The sequence below is a fragment of the Phyllostomus hastatus genome, unplaced genomic scaffold (assembly GCF_019186645.2).
Source record: "Phyllostomus hastatus isolate PE091 unplaced genomic scaffold, TTU_PhHast_1.1 phas_contig_477, whole genome shotgun sequence".
Taxonomy (NCBI): Eukaryota; Metazoa; Chordata; class Mammalia; order Chiroptera; family Phyllostomidae; genus Phyllostomus; species Phyllostomus hastatus.
Window position 1 is genome coordinate 5,052,845 of NW_025333889.1, and position 15,989 is coordinate 5,068,833.

At 54.3% G+C, this 15,989-nt stretch overlaps 1 pseudogene; it reads left to right on the forward strand.

The window, feature by feature from the left end:
* The first annotated feature begins 15,075 nt into the window (after nucleotides 1-15,075).
* LOC123823280 lies at nucleotides 15,076-15,195 on the forward strand (annotated as a pseudogene).
* Nucleotides 15,196-15,989: the final 794 nt, after the last annotated feature.

The window sequence follows — 15,989 nt, forward strand, 5'->3', positions numbered from 1 at the left end:
GGACTGGGCCTGCCCACTCCCCAGCCCGGCCCCCTGTGAGGCCGGCTGGGGCCCACCCTGGGGCAAGGCACCGTTGCCGCAGGCGGCCAGGAGCCCTTCTCTCTGTGAGAACTGTTAGAGCTCCACAGCTGTGCCACACAAAGGACCAGCCTGGGGCTTAGAGCGGCAGCCGCAGCAGATGCTAAAAATAAGGCTGGGCAGGGCTAGGCCTCAGGGTGACCAACGGGCAGCGAGAGAGAGGGGGTGCCCTGCTCCGCTCCGAGGCTGGGCCAGGCACATCTGGGGACCCTGGTGTGCTTCCGGGGCTGCTGCTCGGAGGAAACAGTGCCACCTGGGTGCGGTGTCCGAGTGGGAAGGACGAAGAGTGTTCGGGACACCGTGTCACATGTGGGATTGTGGGAGAAGCTGGTGCAGTCCAGCCCAGAGCGGACGGCTTCGAGGCGGCACTCCGGCAAACGTTTACCATTGCTTTATTGCTCATCCTGGCCCCACCTCCACTGAACACGGCTGCGGGGAGGCAGCAGGACGCGGTGGGACCCCCGTCTTCGGAGAACACGGGCGCGCAGACCAGGGGCGTGCGGACGGATGTCCAAGGAGGTGGACGGCTAAGACACAGCACGTCCCCGTAGTGAGCCCCTGCCGCTCGGAGCCACCGAGGGAATCGTGCAGGAGGAGAGCGTTCCGCTCTCGGTGGCTGGGGCGAAGGGGGTGCCACCGAGACTGGCTCTGATCTGACACCGGGCCAGTCCGTCAGTGCACCGGCCACAGACGGTCTGATGCTTTCGAGGGTCCAGTTCCCTATCCCCCATCTTCCGGGCCCTTGGGGACCGCTCCCCAGTGTGGAAGGAGAATCTTCAAACTGCACGGCCTACCCACGGATGTTGTGTTAGTGCCCCAGGCGAGGACAGCCACTGTCATTCTGCTGACAGGACCCTGGACTTCAGCTCCCTGGACCACGCGTCTCACAGAGGAGTGCGCTCGAACCTCGGGGCTCGAGTCCTATCCGGTCCCCCCTGAGCCAGGATGAGGCGAGCGCACCTGGGGCCCAGGGGGTCGCTGGGGCTGGGTGTGATTTTCCGTGTTGGGTAGTAAGGGCAGTGACAGGGGAAGGCGGCTTGGACGAGAGTCCTGTGGCTCAGGGGCAGACCCCAGGGAGCCAGGGGGTCAGGGCCAGAGGAGGAATGGGCGCCGCCCAGAAGCTGGCGGGGAGGACCCGTAGCCCGGCACGGGGAGCTGCTTCTCCCGCTGCCGGCAGGGCTGCTGCTGCTGCTGCGTTCACCGGCCTCCCAGACAGGAATTCTCTCGAAGATGCAGCCTCAAATGATACTCCCTGAAATGAAAGCAATTAGGAGATTCACCGGGGTGAGCAAATATCCTGCTAATAGCCCCACTTACAAGTATTCCATAGGGAACGTGCCCTATCAGATATTAGGTTCTGCTGAAAGGCTGTAATATTGGAGAAGTAAGATATTGCCCCCCCAAGTTTAGGATAGTTCAGGGGGTCAGAGAAGATACCCCAGGACCTTGAGAGGGGCGTATCAGGGCAGGGGCTGCAATAACCAGTCTTGGGGAAGCTCTGGCACCTGTGCAGGTCACCACTGCCCCGCCCCCAGAGGTGCTGGAGCCCTGAAAGGCAGCCCCCCACCACAGCTCGGTCAGCCTTTTCTTGGCCAGCGCCCTCTGACGGGGGAGGGCCTGACCTTGGCTTGGAACAGCAAAGAGCCGCTTCTGAGCAGCTTGTCCCCCCGCCCCCCGTCCACTCCCTGGGGCTGTCTGTCCCTCCCGTGAGTCATCCTGCTATCCCCACGGCCAAATATAGCTCCAGGGCAAGCCGGGGGGCTGCACCGGTGGAAAGGGCCCCAGAGGGGCCGGGATGGTGCCCCGGGCCAGGAGCTCAGGCAGTGCACCCCTCCTCCCCCGCCCGGCCCAGGCCTGAGGTCTCCACCTGAACCTCAGGATCTCAGAGACACTTCCCTACAAACGCTGGGGAAGCTGGGGAGAGAGGAGGTCCGGCCGAGAAGCAATGGCCACTTCCTCCTGGGGGACCGTGGGACACACTCCAGGGTACAAAGAACAGGGCAGGCAGGGGGGCTGTCCTTTTTGCCCAATCCACCTGAGGAAGCTGCGATCCCGCTGGGCAGCGGCCCGGCCCGGGCGAGCCAGGGTGGCCCCTCCGCCCAGGGCGTGTCCGACAGCCCCCAGGGCGCCGCCCCAGCCCTGGGCCCTCGGAGCGACCACATAAGGAAATGTTTGTGCTTCGGCAGCGAGCGAGCGCTGCCTCTGGGCAGTGCGGCTCCGCTCCTCGCATTTGACTCCTCCTCCCCCCTCCCCGACTGGCCAGACTGGGGCGGTTGGACCCGGGAGCAACCGCCCGCCCGCCCGGAGCCTGGAGGGAAGGCAGGGACGGCGGGGCGGGGTTGGGCTGGGAAGTGGGTGGGCCGGGGTCGTGGTCCGAGGTCTTTCTGTCTTGCTGCTCCAGGGGGACATCCTGCCCGGCTTGGCCGGAGCCGGCCAGAAACCTCCTCCCTGCCCTTACCCCCAGCAAACTGCTAGCGCCCCCACCCCCACCCCCGCCGCCCGGTTGCCATGTGGGTGGCAGGCAGGACACTTCTGGGACAGCCTGGACCCTGGCTTTGCTGTCCCAGGGGCGCCGCGTTCTGGACTCTAAGGCCAGGACCACGGAGACACGGTCTCCCCCGAAGAAGTCCCACTCGCCCAGCTGTCCTCCCCGGGGGCCCAGAGCAACCTCTCGATTCTCCGGGTTGTGACTGAGGTATCCTGACCCTCCCCGGCCTCGGCTCAGAGAGGAAACATTTTATAACCTGCCTGCTGGCGGCAGGCAAGGTCGGGCTCACGTGGGCTTCCCGTCTTCTGGAGTTTTCCATTAAATTATTTACACAGGCCCGGAACAAGCCCGCAGACTCTGCAGGAAATCAGCAGGCACAGGGTGGCATTTATTCTTCCGCAAACAGTCTCATTTCTCCAGGGACCCCCTCCTCTTTGAGCAGGAACTCTCTGGAGGGAAGAAGCTGCTTGAGGGTGGGGCCTTCTGGGTCCCCGAGGTTTACCCTTGGGAGCCAGAGAAATTCCCCACCAGGTAATTCCTGGGCAGGGACCCCAAACCCAGTGCCAAAGTCAGAGGGGGCAGCTCTGGCCCCCTGCTCAGCTCAGAGCACAGACTCCAGGAAAGGGCCCTTGAGCATGACGTCACCCAGATCTCCGGGCCTTTGGGAAAAGGGCGACACGCACAGCAGTGATCCGGCCCAGCTGCACCTGTGTGGCAGGAGGGAAAGTAGGACCACCTACCTCCCCAGCCTCCAGGTCCCGCAGACCTGATTTAGATGGACCTCAGCCTCAGTTTCCTGGGAAGCTCCAGGGTGACACAGAAGAACAGGGTGGCTACTTACCCCCAGAGCCCCACCTCCCAGGCAGGCAGGGCTGCCCATAAGTGGTTGCTGACAGGGCTCATCCACAGGGTCCCTCACCCCTAAGGACAGCTCTGGGCACCCTCCGCGCCCACAGTCCTTTCTGCAAAAAGTGGCTGGTGCTTCCCAGTAGCAGGCTCAGCTCCGCCCATCCCCAGGAGCGTGGACTGCGGACGTGCCCAGGCCTGGGGCCACTGTGGAAAGGATGGAGGAGAACTAGGCTGTGCTTGACAAGGGTCACACCCCACGTGGGCAGGGGGCCATGCACCCAACCCGGTCCCACCCCCAGAGGCCCTGCAGCTCTCATTCAAGACGCACTGTGTAGACTTCCAGCAGCGTGGCATCGCGTGTGGAGAGGCTGTTTTCTGCTCTTGGACCCTGGTGTCTTGCACTTGGGTTCTAAAAACCCCCAGAGGCAGGAACTCTGTCTGGCTGCTATCTCCCAAGCCTAACACAAACCATGTGCTCAGAAAGTACCTTTTGGTGACAGAGATTTTTTAAAAGCCTTCATTTCAGACTGCAAAGATCTGGGCCAACTAAGATAAACCTCACATCTTAAGTGTGTAAGGCCGACCCGTGTGTGAAGTGGCCAGTTCTCTGTCCTGAGACATATTCAAAGGGAGGGTCATTGGCAACGTATTGGGGACGTGGTAGAGGCGTCTCAACAACGTCCCCATGGGAACACGGAGGTAAATTTTATGCCCTTACAATGTACTTAGAAAGGGCTGGCTTAACAAGAGGGTATCCGTAATGAGAGGAAAAGGACAGAGATGAGGATGGCTTTTTAAAAAAAGACTTTATTTATTTATATTTAGAGAGAGGGAAAGTGGAGAGAAACATCAATGTGTGGTTGCCTCTTGCATGCCCCCTACTGGGGACCTGGCCCACCCAGGCATGTGCCCTGCCAGGGATGCAACCCGGGACCCCACCCGGGACCCCTTGGTTCACAGGCTGGGACTCAATCCACTGAGCTACCCCAGCCAGCGCCAGATGAGGAGGTTTTGATGGAAGGGGAGGGGCGGCCGGACAAGGGAACTTCTAAAGCCAGTCCAGCGCAAATGCTAACTCCGAGCCCTGGCTGTTCTGCCTGCGCGGCACCTCCCTCCACCCCTGCTGACGTCAGGTGCCTGCCCACGCACCCAGCCGGCAAAGGGCGGTGCTAGGGCATGAGTCTGTGTCCCTCTCCTGGGGAGAGGAGTGCGCTCCACACAGAAAAACCAGAAGCCGCCGGAAGTGTAAACAGCTGGACTGACCACAGCCCCCCATCCAGCTTTTCCTCCCCCTTCCCTCCCTCGGGAAGCCACTCCCCCCTAAACCTGTTCCCCAAGGTCTTGTGCCCCCTAGGCCCCCACAAAACAGGCCTCCTTTCCCCCCACACGCCTTCCTCCCCCTCACCTGCTCCCTCTGCTCCAACCCTTGTCCTCCCACAAATGTGAATTCGGTGGAACCTCCTGTTCCAATGCCTTCTAGAACCAAGTTCTCAGGCTTCATCCCTGATTCCCTCTGAGGCCTGGTCCTGGCCACCTACACTGGCCTTGGCTCATAGCTTTCTCCAGGAAGCTTTTCTTGACCTTTACTGGCCAGACTCCTCCTCCACAGCTGCATCATCATGTCCTTAACTGCGATGTTCTTGGTCTGCATCCCTTACCCGTGGAGGGTCCCCTTTGCACCTAGTGCAAAGCTGGGGCCACAGCAGGCGTCCAGGGAGCGGGAGGAAAGGATGGAAGCGAGGGTAAGAATAGCCCAAGATAATGGGCTGATGGGTGTGCTTTGCAGGTAAACTCGGCGAGAGCGAATGAATCCAAAACAAGCCATAAACGGGATGGTTTTCGCAGGTGCCCCCGACTTGGGGCGGCAAGAGCCTGTCCTCCAGGTCGGTGCATATCCCCAGGTAGGCACAGGTTAGTGCATACACTAGAGTCGTGAATACATGTATCTGTGCGCATCGCTAAGTTCGTGCAAACGCACGTCCGTGCACACGAGACTTGCATAAGCCAGGCAGTGCAAACACAAGAGTGCGCCCTCTCAAGTGTGAGAACATCTTCGAGGTCGTGCACACAGAAATACGTGTAAATCCACAGATTCCTGCATGCCAGCTGCAAACGCGAGTCTGGATATACTAGAGCGTGTGCAAGGTCGCAGGCCCATTCGGAGAAGGCCGAGGCGCGCATTTCCCGCCATATTCGGGCATAGCTGCACTCTCTGGGCGCCATCTTCCTTCCTCGGGCAACGGAAAGACCCGCAGTCGCTCAGCCTCTGCGCTTGGGCCTTTGTTGTCTGGGCTTCCGGACGTCCATCACGCTGAGGCCCGGCGCGCCGGAGCACGAAATGGCGGCCGAGGGGCGGGGCCGGGGCGGGGCGGCCGGGAAGAGCGCCCACTCCCGACTCCGGCCGGGAGCGCCCCCTGCCTCCCCGCGCAGGCGCAGGACGCGGCGCGCGTTCCCGCGTTCCCCCCGAAGCGCGCCGGGACACAAAGGGCTGGAGGGAAAGCACGGAGCGCGGACAGCGCCTGCGGAGCGGCTAGCGGCCCGGAGCAGTCTGGACCGGAGTCCTGGGGCTGGAGCCGGCTCGCCGGAACCACGCGCTCGGGCGTGGGGTGGGGCGTGGAGCGGCGCTCTTCCCCCTCCCCTCGCCCTTCTTCAACTGCCGTAACTGCCTCGCGGGCTGGGGTCGGGTGCGGTGGGGCGGGGCGGAGCGGAGCGGCTCGGATCAGTTAGGGCGCCCGCCCGGCTGTCGCGGCAGCGCAGGACAGCTGGGTGCCTCCATTTTCCCTTGCGCGCGCTGATGGCGGCTCTTTGCCCTGTTAGGCAGCGAAGGACCACCTCCGCGAAAGCCGGAGGCCTTCTCCCACATCCCTTCCTTCTTTTGAGCGCTTGGGTAGCAGAGTGACGCAGCTCTTTAGAAAGTTCTTTAATGTGATTTCCAGAGATTTTGTAAAGAAACTGCAGCCCCCGCAAATTTACCATTACATCTTGCAACGTGGTACTTCAAATTGGGAATGTGGGTTTAGGAGGCGGGTGAGGACACGGATGTAAAAAAGTGGGGTTTTTTTCCCCTTTTAAGAGGTGTTCGTTAAAAGTAATAGGAAAGCAAATTTTTTTCCATACATGTCCTTGGTAGACAATTTGGAAAGAAATAACTGACGTTCCCTGAATACTTGTATGCCAGGCCCTTTTAAAAGTGCTTTCATTTTTTATAACCAGATAACGATGGAGAAACTGAAATCCCAAAAGGTTCAGTACACAAAAATAGTAAAAAGTACAGGAAAGTAAGAAAAGGGGGGGGCGGGGGGCGACCTTCCCAGACAACCAGTATTTAACAAGCCGGCCTGGCCGCAGCCAGCGTTTTCCGTGCGGGGAGAAGTTGGGTTCACGCTACCGCTGTAACCTGGGGCGTTGCTGGGGAGCCGGGAGGGCTGAGGTCGCGCGGCGCGCGGGCGCGGAGCCGCCCGGAAGCGCGGTTCCCGGGCGCGTGGTGCGCGCCGAGAGCGACGGCTGGGGGCGCCCTCTGCTCTCGGGGTTGGCCTCTAGGATCCGAGAGCGTTCGCGTGACTCCTGCCATCCCTCCCGGGGGATGGGAGGAAAAGCCGCCTCCTGCCTTTCTCCTTTTTTCTTTTGCCCCCTTACTATAGCACATTCTCGGGCTATTACCGCCTTCCTTCGGTTTCCCAAGCTCGTTTGGGCCTCTGGGGAGCGTGTTTTCACAGATGAGGGTCGAGTCAGTTCGAGGGAGAGCGGGCAGGGCAGGAATGGTTCCTCATAAGCACAGGTGAAGCCGCTGAGATTTAGGGATATGTCTGGGCCAAGTTCATCCATTCACCGTGGAGCAGGGGTGCTTCATCCAAGCTGAGGCGGCTGCCTAGCAACCTCAGTCTCCAAGTCCTTGGCTTCCGTGGGATCTGTAATTGTGTCCATGCTTGCTTGGTTTTTGAAGTTTAAACTTGAACGAGATGGGGATCCCAAAGCCTAGCTGGTAGCTGGTAGGTGCTTTCCTCTTGTGTGATGGAAGAGCATCGGTTCTAAACAGCAGAGGAGTGTGCAAGCCAGCGCATCGCTCACCCTCATTCTTCTTTTTTTTTCTAATTTTTTTTTAGCTTATGGATTTCAGAAAGAGGGAGATCGAGAGAGAGAAGTATGAACTTGTTTTGTTGTTCCACCCATCCATGCATTCATCCATGCATTCATTGGTTGCTGCTGTGTGTGCCCTGACCAGGGATTGAACCGACAGCCTTGGAGTACTGGGATGGTGTGCTAACCAACTGAGCTACCCAGCCAGGGCCCTCACTGCTCTTCTTAATCCTTTAAAGCTTCATCTGTTTATCAAAAACTGTTTTTATCCATTTTTAGTTTACTTATTAAATCATCTGTCCTTTGATTATTTTATTGCAATATTAATTTGTTTTTTCTTCTTTACCAAGTAAAGAAGTCACCTATTTTATTACTTCATTAATGAGGGGGGAAAAAGTGCTTTTATTTTTATTTAATTTTTTAAGGTTACTGATTTTAGAATGAGAGAGAAAAACACTGACTTGTTACTGTTCATGCATTTGTTGCTTGATTCTTGCCTGTGCCCTGACTGGGGATCAAACACACAGCTTTGGCTTATTGGGTTGCTGCTCTAACCGACTGAGCTACCTTGCCAGGGTGAAAAACAAGTGCTTTTAATTTTTAGAAGTGGAAAATACAAGACATGAAACCAGAATATGACTTCAGCTCTCACACACTGGTATCCTGTACCATTTGTTTATTGAATCACAAATTCTTAGTAAGCATATTGAAATGTTTGTAGAAAAATCAAAGAAGTGCCAGCAATTGTGACAAGCTTTCTAGATAATTGCCTTTTCTTACATCTTATAAAGGAACGTCCTTGAACACTGACTAGCTTGTGGCTTTGTCAAGTTAAACAACTCCTGATCCTGTCTTATCAGTAAATTGTGGATAAAAAAAATATGTCCTGGCAGAGCTGAGCAAGAGGTGGGGAGTTCGAAGATGATTTTTGTAAAGTGCAGGGCTGCAGAACACATAGTAGGTGCTCTGTAAATAAGTGTCAGCCGTTGTTTTTGGCTTGTCAACCTGAGATTCAAACCTGTAGGGAATTTTTATCAGTTTATTTGAGCTAGACTGATGACAATGACCAGGAAACAAAATCTCAAGGGACTGAAAAAATACTCCAGAAAAAATGGCACTTTTGCACCTTATTTTATACGTAACCCTGGAAGGAGGAGGCAGGGGAGGTTACTTGAAATCCATTGGTGATAGATAGATTAGGGAGGCAGGAGAAAGCAAAGCCAAGAAATCTCTTGGACTGGATAAAGAGTAAACCAAAATAGCCTTCTTTTACATGGGTGGGTAAGAATAGTTAACAATTAACACCAGAACAATGAGGGGCTTTGTGGCTCCTGTGGGTGGGTGTGCCCTGAGGGGGCTGGATAAAGGAAGTTACCCTGACAGTTTGTTCCAAAGGTATGTTACTTAGATGCAAGAAGACAATGGGCAGGTTCAGTTGAGATTGACCTTTGTCTGGGAAGATACCTCCGAGGACTGACGACCTGCCACGACCTGCTTTTAGATAGAAAGTTTTCGTTTCAGACAATCCTTTGTGCTCATTTTCAGTCCCTGAGTTTGTAGGGCAGGCCATGCCAGCTTCTCCTGAGCTTGTCAGGTCCAGTGTGTGGCCCCTTTCCTCCGCCCAAGTTGCTCGTCCACATTTCCAAGCTGGCAGAGCCTTGAAAACGTCAGTACAGCCCCTTTCGGATCACAACTATGTGCCCACTTACACCCCAAACAACATCCAGGACTGCTTACAACTTTTAATCAAGGAAAGAGCAGTTTTGGGACTTACTTAGAAAACAAGTCACATGCTTGACACATCAGGCGCAGCCATGACCTGGAGCCAAGAGTAAGGGGCTTGTGTGAACTGGCCCCATGCAGGCGGCCTCCCATCTTTGAAAGAGCCTGAAGGCTGCGGCTGGGTGTCCATTGGGACCTCTAGAGGGAAGGAGCCCTGCCCCCGCAAAGCTGCAGGGCCCCCCAAAAGCCACAGGGTCTTGTGTGCTCTGTTCAGGGGATTTGTAAGTGCTGCTTCTGTTTGGATGCTGGTGGTGGGGGACAGAGAGGGAGTAGAACAGTCCGTCCCTGCCCTCAGAGAGCCTAGAGCTTACTCGGGAAGCCAGACTCTGAGGAAATGACCAGGCTGATGAGTGCAGGATTATGGGGTGCTATACAAGGTGGCAGTGGCCTGACTTAGGCAGAAGATCAGGGAGGCTTCCTGGAGGTGGTGATGCTTTGGCTAAGCCCAGCATTCTCTCAGACTCTGAAGAGAGGAAAAGTACATCAAAGTGGAGAAACTAGCCCTGGCTGGCGTAGCTCAGTGGATTGAGCTCAGGCTGCGAACCAGTGTCACAGGTTCGATTCCCAGTCAGGGTACATGCCTGGGTTGCAAGCCCTGACCCCCAGCAACCGCACATTGATGTTTCTCTCTCTCTCTCTCTCTATCTCCCTCCTTTCCCTCTCTAAAAATAAATAAATAAAATCGGAGAAACTGAAGTCCAAAAAATCGGGGCATGACCTCAGTGGCAAAAGAGACAGGACTGAGATACAGAGAGGAGCCGGACCGTGGAGATTTCCCTAGGAGTGTAGGAGGGGAAGAAAAAAATCCCCCGTCCTAGGTTCTCTGACTGGGTCCCTATAAATTAAACGAACAGAAGACAGACCACTAAGAGACAAATAAGCAGGACTGTTCATTAAAGTGTGCATCACCCATGGGAGCACCCGGTGATGAGTAACTCAAAGGGGTGGTTAGAACTTGGGCTCAATACAAGGGGGGACCCTCCCCCAAAGGCCCGGCATGATCCTCTGGAGGGCGGGCCCCCTGCAGTGCAGGCTTCCCACACTAGGTGGGTGTTCTAGGAGCCCGTCTGGATCCGTACGCCAGCTGGTGGCGTGAGAGGCTGTGTTCTGCTTCAGTGATTTTTTTTTTTAAGACTCCTTCGACATGTTTGCCCATTTCATGATGGGTGATTGAGGAATGCATGTGCCCACACAGCGCTGAGTCTTCAGCAGCTTTTGACCCAAAACAGCGTGACCCCCATTCCCCACCCTCCCTGTTCACATGATACCTTGCCCAAGCAACTTTTTTTGTTGTTTCCCCACATGAAAAAAATCCTCAAAGGGAGACGTTTTGCCGACGAGGAAGAGGTGAAACAAAACACAGCAGAAGAACTAAAAGGCATCAAAATTAATGAGTACAAAAACTGTTTCGAGCAGTGGGAAAACATCTTGATAGGTGTATCACTTCAGATGGGGAGTACTGCAAAAGTGACTGAAATTTAAACATTTAAGAATAAATACACAATTTTGTATTAATAAATCCTGGGTGTTTTGGTTCCCCCCCGATATAGCAGCTTAACAAAAGGACAATGCATTTGCAGAGAAGTGACTAGACACAAGGGTGGCAAGTTACGGGAGGGTAGGCGTACGGGCAACTATAACGCAGGGAAGGGCTAGTTTTCAAAGGCTGGTTATGCAGCTTCCTCTGGTGCCATCTCCAGGCCGCTAGGGCGCAGTCTCTGGTGATCAACTTCTGTCCTTCCTGGCAGAGAGGGGAGGAAGGGCACTTCTGTAAATGTATGTCCTGCTTTTGGGCGAATAGGAGGAGGGCAGAGAGCTTTTCTCGTATCTGCTGCTTCTCAGTTGCCTTCAGCTCAAAATCACCCTTATGCCAGAGGGGCATATTTGCAGGTAGTATATGCTATTATCCTTCATTAGCTTTGGTTTACAAAATCAAATGTTCTTCTCATTAGACCAGATTATTGATGATTCTCAAAAGACTATTTTTTGAGACGTAACTCGTGTAGTATAAGATTTACCCCTTTAAAAGTATGTAACTCAATAGTTCTTCACATATTCACAAAATTGAGCCACCATCACCACAAATTCCAGAACATTCTAGCATCCCCAAAGAGAAACTTAGAACTCAGTAGTGGTCACTCCTCATCTGTCCCTCTCCCCAGCCCCACTGCTAATGTGCGTCCCATCTCTTCAGACTTGCTTATTCCGGACTCCATAACATGTTGTTAGGAATGGAATCCATGACAAACTTAACATGTTTTGTTCATCCTCATCTGAGGCTATGTTTTTATTGATTTTTAGAGAGAGAGAGGTGTTGATGTGAGACAGAAACATCGATCAGTTGCCTCCCATATGCACCCCAACTGGGAATGGAACCTGCAACCTAGGTATGTGTCCAGACTGGGAATCAAACCTGCAACCTTTTGATGTACAGGACAACGCTCCAACCTACCGAGCCACGCTGCCAGGTTCATCGAGGTCGTAGCATATATCGGTTTTCCATTCCATTTCGTGGCTGAAAGATGTTCCACTGTGTGAGCGTCTCAGAAGAATCTTGTGCCTTTGAGGGGACTGTGCCTTGGGGTCTGGCCACAGTGTGAGAAGCTCTGTGCTCCCGCTGCCCGCGGGCGACCTGGCTCTGCCATCACGGTCTGTGTAACCCGGGCAGGTCTCTTTCCTTACCCTCCCCTGTCCTCGTGTACATGGGGACGGGAGTGGTAGTTCTCTAGCACCTATGAGCAGAGGAGCTCGCGTATTTAAAGGGCCTGGAGGAGGGCCTGGTCAAGGTGCAGGTGTCACCACGGAGGAGGAAAAAGGCCAGCGGATGCAGAACCCCTACCGACTTCTCAGCGAGCACACTGACCTTTAGTCCAGAATCTTCCAACGGCTGCATGGCTACTTCCTACAACTGGAGATTACAATCAGGTCTGACTCAGGGGGAATGAATTGAAAATGGTGGTTTCTACACCTTTCTTGGGCATTTAGGGCTTTGTAGTTCGGCAGACTCCCCAGTGTTTGTGATGGTGGACCAGGGACTTTTTCAGTGCGTGTACTTTTCAGCTCATTACCCTGAGAACAAGCTGCTTTCATTTTTTTTTTAATTTAAGTAAATTTTCAACATACAAAAAATTAGAAGAGTGCGGTTCCCCATGTACCTTCCCCAACATGTATTCCCAGGTTTCCATTCCTGACAGACGGGTTTGTTCCACAGATGGGGGAGGCACACCTAATATGTGGGACCTGAAGGGGAGCAGGATTTCCCACCCCAGAATGTGTCACTTTGGTACGAGAAGTATTTGAGCGAAAGGCCATCAAGGCCCAGCAGGCTCAGGAAAGGCTCCTCTGTCTACATTTACGTTGGAAAGGGAGGCCGGCTCCAGGAAGAGAGCTGTTACCAGGGACGCCTTTTCACCTGCGAAACTCACCTGGGAAACTCACCTGCGTCACCAGGGACGCCTTTTCACCTGCGAAACTCACCTGCGAAACTCACCTGTGAAACTCACCTGCACAACAGGACGGCCTGTGCTTCCCAAATGTCTCCTCTTCCTTCCTGGGGAAGGCCTTCCTCCCCGGGCGGAGTGTCCCAGACCAGCACCCCGTCTCCCTGCATCTCCTGCCCCTGCGCCCCGCGGCAGGTCTCTGACACACCGGGACGGGAAAAGTAAACCCTGGTTTGGGGGGATGGTCTAGAAATCCGTGTTTTCTACCAACTCGGTGCTGGCGCCGCTTCAAACATTCGCTCCATGTTAGTTCCAGGGGTCGGTGACCTGGGATGGGAAGGGTTTGCGTCTGTTGTCCCCAGTCTCCTGGCGCAGTCTGACGTCTCCTCCTATTGTGTGCGCAGGCTTCACGCCACAGTGTCACAGGTGGTTCCTGGGATTCTGTCACCAACAGAAGTCACCACTGTTTTCATGTCGCCCCTCAGTTGTGGCAGATATTTTCAATCTCATCTATGCTCCTGTTGGGGAGGAAAACGAATTTTCTTTTTTTAAGATTTTATTTATTTATTTTTAGAGAGGGAAGGGAGGGAGATAGAGAGAGAGAGAGAAACATCAATGTGTGGTTGCTGGGGGTCATGGCCTGCAACCCAGGCATGTGCCCTGACTGGGAATCGAACCTGCGATGCTTTGGTTCGCAGCCCGCGCTCAATCCACTGAGCTACGCCAGCCAGGGCTGAAACCTAATTTTCTTTCTATCCCTCTAAATTCTTCTGGCTTGTCGAAGGATTCAAATCAACGTGAGACAGATTAACAGGAGAAAATGTCCAAATTTGTTACTTATGTACATACGGGGGTTCCGTAGGAATGTGAGACCCTAGGACAAACCGAGCAGTTGGGGCTTACAAGCCCCCTTGAGCCAAGAAGACACAGGGGTTGCGGGTGTGGTCTGGGACTTCGAAAGGTAGGAAGCAATTCACATGGAGATGGCAAAGCAAATGCTTGGTAATGAAACATTTGCTGGGCCATCTTTAACACGGGGACACCAGGGGGACTTCGGTCAGAGGGACCTTGCTAGGCCCCTCCCGTCGGCCACACGCTAGTTCCTGTAAACTGCAGGCACCTGTGCTGAGAGCCCCCTCCCCAGACGGGGTCCTCCATCTAAGTTCTTCTAGGCAGGCGGGGGGAGGTCAAACGTTCTTCCTGTTTCTTGAAAATAAGATCTTAAAATAATCAGTGTCCTAAGAGGCATATTTTGGGGTGGCAAACTACTTTCTGTCACTCCCTGTGACTTCAAAATCAGTAGTTATCAGTCCTGCTGCCCGATCTGGTCCTGAGTTAATTCACTAAAAAAGAGTTACCAGTCATACCTGGCAATGGTATTTCAGTATAATTTGCTTCCTTTGTAATCCTGGGTATTTTGCTGTGTGCATTTAAAACCTCACCCTGAAGCCCTGGCTGGGGTGGCTCAGTGAATTGAGCACCGGCCTGTGATCCAAAGGGTTGCGGTTCGATTCCCAGTCAAGGCACATGCCTAGGTTGCAGGCCAGGTCTCCAGCAGGGGGCGTGAAAGAGGCAACCACACATTGATGTTTCCCTCTCTCTCCTTCCCTTCCCCTCTCTCTAAAACTAAATAAATAAACTCGTTAAGAATTTTAAAAAATAAAATAAATAAATAAAACCTCACCCTGAGAGCCCTGGCTGGGCAGCTCAGTTAATCAGAGCATCGTCCCCATGTGCCAGGGTTGCAGGTGGGACCTCCTGTCCGGGCAGGGACAAGAACCGACCAGCGCACGCATAAATGAGTGGAACAGCGCATGAGTGGAGCAGCACATCGATGTTCCTGTCTCTCTTCCCCTTCTCTCTCTCTCTCTCATCAATAAGTAAAAATTAAACAAACAAACAAAAAACCTTACTCTGAAACGAGCCCAGAGGCCTCACCAGACTCCACCAGACTCCAGAGGGGCCTGTGGCACAGAGAGGACGAACGAGCCTGCCCGGCCCTGCCCAGGGCACTTGGAACCCTCACCGGTGCCCTGCCAGCCCTCTCCTGGTGCGCCGTGTGTGGCTGGCACCGTCTGCTGGGGGCGAGGCTTGTGGTCCTTCTACTCCTTCTGGCCATTAGGGGGTATCAATGAAGATATTGATAGCACCTCAGACCCTTGCCAGAGGACCCCAAGTGCCACTCCCACGGGCACCTGCTCCCCTGCCAGAGTCCCTTGGTCCCCAGGCCACGGCCGTGTGGTGGTGCACGGCCCTTGATGAGGACCCAGGGGCAGGGCAGTGGCAGAGCACAGAACTGGGTTGAGCTAAAGGTGGAGCATCTGCAGTTTCTTATCAGGCCAAATGCATTTTTAAAAACAAATTGTTATCGGCCTTTTGGCCCAGATCGAGTGCAGTATCTGTTCCTATCAGCTTCGCGTCTGCTGCGCCCTCTCTCCGAGGACAACCAGTTGAGTGGATTTTTGGAGCAGGAAAACCAATTTTCCTTTGGATTGATAAATGAGCACATGGGACAACACTGAAAAGGTAAAAAGAGAACATGGTGAGAAAGTTCTCTCCCGCCCTGTCCCTCAGTCTCAAACTTGGCCAGAGGCTCTTTCCTTCCAGAGCTGCCCGCCGCATTACCAGCCAAACTGAAGGTTCGTGGAGCACTGCCTTGGTTACTTACACACTAAGATACTGGGCACCTGGTCTGCACCGGGCTTGTTTAATGTAACAGTATTGTCTTGGAAATTGCTCCTTATCTACATATAAATACCTTCCCCCTCCTACTGTTCCTTGTATTTAGCTCTCTGGTCATTTCCAAGCAATTTGTTGAAAAAGAATGCCTCTCCAGAGAAACAGGAGTACCCTGACATAGCCAGAGATTTCAGGATAATCTTGGATTCATTGTCTCACCTCCAAAATTGCAGGGATACTGGGTTAGGTAGTTCTGCATTCCTCTTTAGGTGGGTTTGCATTTCAGAAGGGGCCTCCAGGACTATAGCACCTTAATCCCAAAAATGACTCCATGGCAGAATTTTGGGCAGGGGTGCCAGAGACGGGTTGGCCTTTGCAAAGCTGGAAGACTTGATCCGTGGTGTCCCCAAATCCAGGTGTTAGGATGCCAGGATCTCTGTCTACCCAGAGCTGGATATCCATCCGCCTTGCCCTCCCCAGCTAACCTGAGGTCTCTAAAAAGTGCCACCGTCCCGACACTGAACCCTCCTGCAACCGAGCTGCGCTCCTCCCAGCTTCTCTCACGAGATGTGTCGGGCAGGGCCGAAGACATTGGC